This window comes from Cyprinus carpio, unplaced genomic scaffold (genome assembly GCF_018340385.1).
Source record: "Cyprinus carpio isolate SPL01 unplaced genomic scaffold, ASM1834038v1 S000000833, whole genome shotgun sequence".
NCBI lineage: Eukaryota > Metazoa > Chordata > Actinopteri > Cypriniformes > Cyprinidae > Cyprinus > Cyprinus carpio.
The window spans coordinates 12501-17497 of NW_024873561.1; the positions used below are offsets into that span (position 1 = coordinate 12501).

A 4997-nucleotide genomic window follows, 5' to 3' on the forward strand; every position below is an offset into this window, starting at 1 on the left:
TGACACACACACACACACACATGCCTGTGCACTCTCACACACACCTGTGCACAATCACACACACGTACTCACACAGACAAACTAATACTTTCTTCCTAAAAGACTATTGATTTCACAGGTTATTTCATTTGGATGTATTTTTTGCCTTTGCCGATGACTGACTTCCTTTTTATCACACTTTAGACTGTTGTACGGTCACATTGGATTTGAAAGCAACATCCTTTCTTCCATACATCCACGCTACCTGAAAGACGACAGCTTCCTGAATCCAATGATACCAGATATGTGCACATCGGACCTCCGCTTCAAAAGATACGGCCAGGTAAGCTTTGGCCAATCAGATCGCATATGCTAATGAGGGTGGAATTAATGAGGGTGAAACTCGTTTTTATCTATATACCCTAGTTGCAATTAACCCCAGACTAGCCCCTAAAGATTAGCATATACTGCTAGCCTTACCATAAACTGCTAGCCCTTGACCACTAAAACTTTAATGACCACTGATAGTTTTATTCATGTTGTTCATATTTTTTTTGTTGAAATTTATTTGTTGTATCGGTTTTCTGAGGGATCAAAAGGTCATACTCATAATCAGATGTAGATGTAAATGAGAGGGGATGTGTGCTTGTGAACTTGGCCTGGCTTGGATTGGTCTTTAGTGGTCAGTGGATGGATGGACCGAGCATAACCAGGTTCAGACCTTAGATTTGAACCTTGGACGTTTCACTCCCCTAACCACACTACAGCTAAACCTTTGTCGGTGCATCACTCATGTCTGCCTTTCGTATGTGTAGTTCCTGTCTCATGGCCGACTCCCTATGGTTTATTCACTGGTATTAAGATTTTGATGTTACATTATTGTTCAATAGTTCTGTACATTTAAATTATGAAGACATGCCTTTCATTATCAATTATGTGTGATTTTTCAAGATGAGTTTTATGTTTGATCATTGCTGAAAATAGATTTCAATTGTGAAGGTTGATTTCAATTATGTGTTATATGTGTTAATTAAGTTAGAAATACCCTTGGAATTTCAATAATGTTTTTTTTAAATCTATATTTCATAATTACTTTACATAAAGATACATTTGAGAACATCTACTCTTGCCTGAACATCTATTTTATATTCTGTTTTTTTTAGATACTACAAAAATACTACATTTGAAAAAGGATTCTTGAAAGTGCAGTACCTTTGTGTGACCACAAGATGTAGGTGTCACATAACCTATGAACCTACCCTATGTTAAAATCATACACACTTGTAAGGTAAGGTTGTAAATATATATATTTGTATGATCCTGTAACACAACACACACACACACACAAACAACACCTCAACTAAACTTACCAGTCACACACATCTGGGCGACACAGACCTAAGTCGTATACCCCTGGATTAAAATAAAATGATAAATCATTCACATTTAAATCATCATCATCATCAAACTTACATATACACTGTACACAAAGACGTACATGTTTGTTGCACACAATCACCTAGGCCGCACTGAAAAAAAAAAAAAAAATCACATACTCCTTGCTAAGAATACAATTATACATATTTTAATAAGCAATAATCATTCTCATTGTATACACAGAGGTGCAACCATGTTCGTCATAAAAAAGTGACACAGTCGAGCACAGACACAGTCACACACAACTCAAAAGATGTGCTCTCTCTAATACAGTTTGTATGATCGTGTCTTGTCTAATCCTGGTTGTCATCCCTTATCCTGTCTAACCCCAAGTTACCCACACAGAACGTCGCCCTCTTGTGGAGAACCCCTTCACTGCCTTGCGATTCTATGCTCCGGCATTTGATCCGATCGCTTTCCAACAAACACACACACAAACACAGCACCTCAACTGATCTTACCAGTCACACACCTGTGTGAACACATACACACACACACACACACACACACACACACACACACATTCTCAGTCGCCCTCTCCTGGATAAAACTGTGAATAGCCATGTGTTCGAAATTGCTAAGGATTCCAACATTTTAGCAGAAAATAACACTCCAGAGGGAGCTCTTGAGCGGCTGACTTTATTCAAAGACATCTTTCAAGTCTAACTTCTAATGATGCACTCTCTCTCTCTCTCACAAACACACACACACACAAACACACACTCCTGTGCACACTCACACACACACACACACACACACACACACACACAAACTGTCTGGAAAACTGTTTTTATACAGGCTTGTAATACCTTCTTGCTAAAAAGACCATTGATTTCACAGTTATGCTTAGATGCTCAAACATATGTTCATGATCATAAAAGTAGTAACTCACTGAAATCTGTTTTCTGCATTGCTGTAACATTTAATTTAAGAGGTTAGAAACATCTTTAATGTGGGCAAGCTCTAGTCTTAACTTTGTACAAATCATCAGTTTCTGACAGAGAAAGAATGTTTTCAGCACTTGTCTCATTTCTTTCTGTTCATTTGCTTAGTTGCACTAACAGAGTGTTTCTGTTCACAGAATCGCTAATCTGAGCGTTTTATGCTTACATGCTCAAACATATGTTCATGATCATAAAAGTAGTATCTCACTGATATCTGTTTTCTGCATTGCTAAAATGTTTCATTTAAGATGTTAGAAACATCTTTCATGTGGGCAAGCTTTAGTCTTAACTTTTTACAAATCATCAGTTTCTGACAGAGAAAGAAGGTTTTCAGCACTTGTGTCCTTTCTTTCTGTTCATTTGCTTAGTTGCACTAACAGAGTGTTTCTGTTAACAGAATCGCTAAACTGAGAGTTTTATGCTTAGATGCTCAAATACATGTTCATGATCATAAAAGTAGTAACTCACTGAAATCTGTTTTTCTGCATTGCCAAAAACAATTATTTTAAGATGTTATAAACATCTTTCATGTGGGCAAGCTTTAGTCTTAACTTTGTACAAATCATCAGTTTCTGACAGAGAAAGAAGGTTTTCAGCACTTGTGGCCTTTCTTTCTGTTCATTTGCTTAGTTGCACCTAACAGAGTGTTTCTGTTCACAGAATCGCTAAACTGAGCGTTTTATGCTTAGATGCTCAAACATATTTTCATGATCATAAAAGTAGTAACTCAATGAAATCTGTTTTTCTACATTGCAAAAACATTTAATTTAAGATGTTAGTAACATCTTTAATGTGGGCAAGCTTTAGTCTTAACTTTGTACAAATCATCAGTTTCTGACAGAGAAAGAAGGTTTTCAGCACTTGTCGCCTTTCTTTCTGTTCATTTGCTTAGTTGCACTAACAGACTGTTTCTCTTCACAGAAGCGCTAAACTGAGCGTTTTATGCTTGTAAGCTCAAACATATTTTCATGATCATAAAAGTAGTAACTCACTGAAATCTGTTTTTCTGCATTGCTGTAACATTTCATTTAAGATGTTAGAAACATCTTTAATGTGGGCAAGCTTTAGTCTTAACTTTGCACAAATCATCAGTTTCTGACAGAGAAAGAATGTTTTCAGCACTTGTCTTATTTCTTTCTGTTCATTTGCTTAGTTGCACTAACAGAGTGTTTCTCTTCACAGAAGCGCTAAACTGAGCGTTTTATTCTTAGAAGCTCAAACATATGTTCATGATCATAAAAGTAGTATCTCACTGAAATCTGTTTTTCTATATTGCAAAAACATTTATTTTAAGATGTTAGAAACATCTTTAATGTGGGCAAGCTTTAGTCTTAACTTTGTAAAAATCTATCATTATCTAACAGAGAAAGCAAGATTTCAGCACTTGTGGGCTTTCATTCTGTTCATTTGCTTAGTTGCACTAACAGATTGTTTCTCTGCACAGAAGCGCTAAACTGAGCGTTTTATGCTTAGAAGCTCAAACATATTTTCATGATCATAAAAGTAGTAACTCACTGAAATCTGTTTTCTGCATTGCTGTAACATTTCATTTAAGATGTTAGAAACATCTTTAATGTGGGCAAGCTTTAGTCTTAACTTTGTACAAATAATCAGTTTCTGACAGAGAAAGAATGTTTTCAGCACTTGTCTCCTTTCTTTCTGTTTATTTGCTTAGTTGCACTAACAGAGTGTTTCTGTTCACAGAATCGCTAATCTGAGCGTTTTATGCTTAGATGCTCAAACATATGTTCATGGTCATAAAAGTAGTATCTCACTGAAATCTGTTTTCTGCATTGCTAAAATATTTCATTTAAGATGTTAGAAACATCTTTCATGTGGGGAAGCTTTAGTCTTAACTTTGCACAAATCATCAGTTTCTGACAGAGAAAGAAGGTTTTCAGCACTTGTCGCCTTTCTTTCTGTTCATTTGCTTAGTTGCACTAAAAGAGTGTTTCTGTTCACAGAATCGCTAAACTGAGAGTTTTATGCTTAGATGCTCAAACACATGTTCATGATCATAAAAGTAGTAACTCACTGAAATCTGTTTTTCTATATTGCAAAAAACGTTTCTTTTAAGATGTTAGAAACATCTTTCATGTGGGCAAGCTTTAGTCTTAACTTTTTACAAATCATCAGTTTCTGACAGAGAAAAGAAGGTTTTCAGCAATTGTCGCCTTTCTTTCTGTTCATTTGCTTAGTTGCACTAACAGATTGTTTCTCTGCACAGAAGCTCTAAACTGAGCGTTTTATGCTTAGATGCTCAAACATATTTTCATGATCATAAAAGTAGTAACTCACTGAGATCTGTTTTCTGCATTGCTGTAACATTTCATTTAAGATGTTAGAAACATCTTTAATGTGGGCAAGCTTTAGTCTTAACTTTGCACAAATAATCAGTTTCTGACAGAGAAAGAATGCTTTTCAGCACTTGTCGCCTTTCTTTCTGTTCATTTGCACTAACAGAGTGTTTCTGTTCACAGAATCGCTAAACTGAGCGTTTTATGCTTAGATGCTCAAACATATGTTCATGATCATAAAAGTAGTAACTCACTGAAATCTGTTTTTCTACATTGCTGAAATATTTAATTTAAGATGTTAGAAACATCTTTAATGTGGGCAAGCTTTAGTCTTAACTTT

General features: G+C 35.7%; 1 long non-coding RNA gene across 4 annotated transcripts in view; it reads left to right on the top strand.

The window, feature by feature from the left end:
• Nucleotides 1-1645, top strand: part of LOC109071054 — a 5415-nt gene extending 3770 nt beyond the window's left edge. The window contains exons 4-6 of one of the 4 annotated variants that reach the window (XR_006158972.1): nt 184-322; nt 795-833; nt 1143-1645. This is a non-coding gene — a long non-coding RNA (uncharacterized LOC109071054). The other 3 variants (XR_006158969.1, XR_006158973.1, XR_006158968.1) reach the window with 3 other exon arrangements.
• The last annotated feature ends 3352 nt before the right edge of the window (nt 1646-4997 follow it).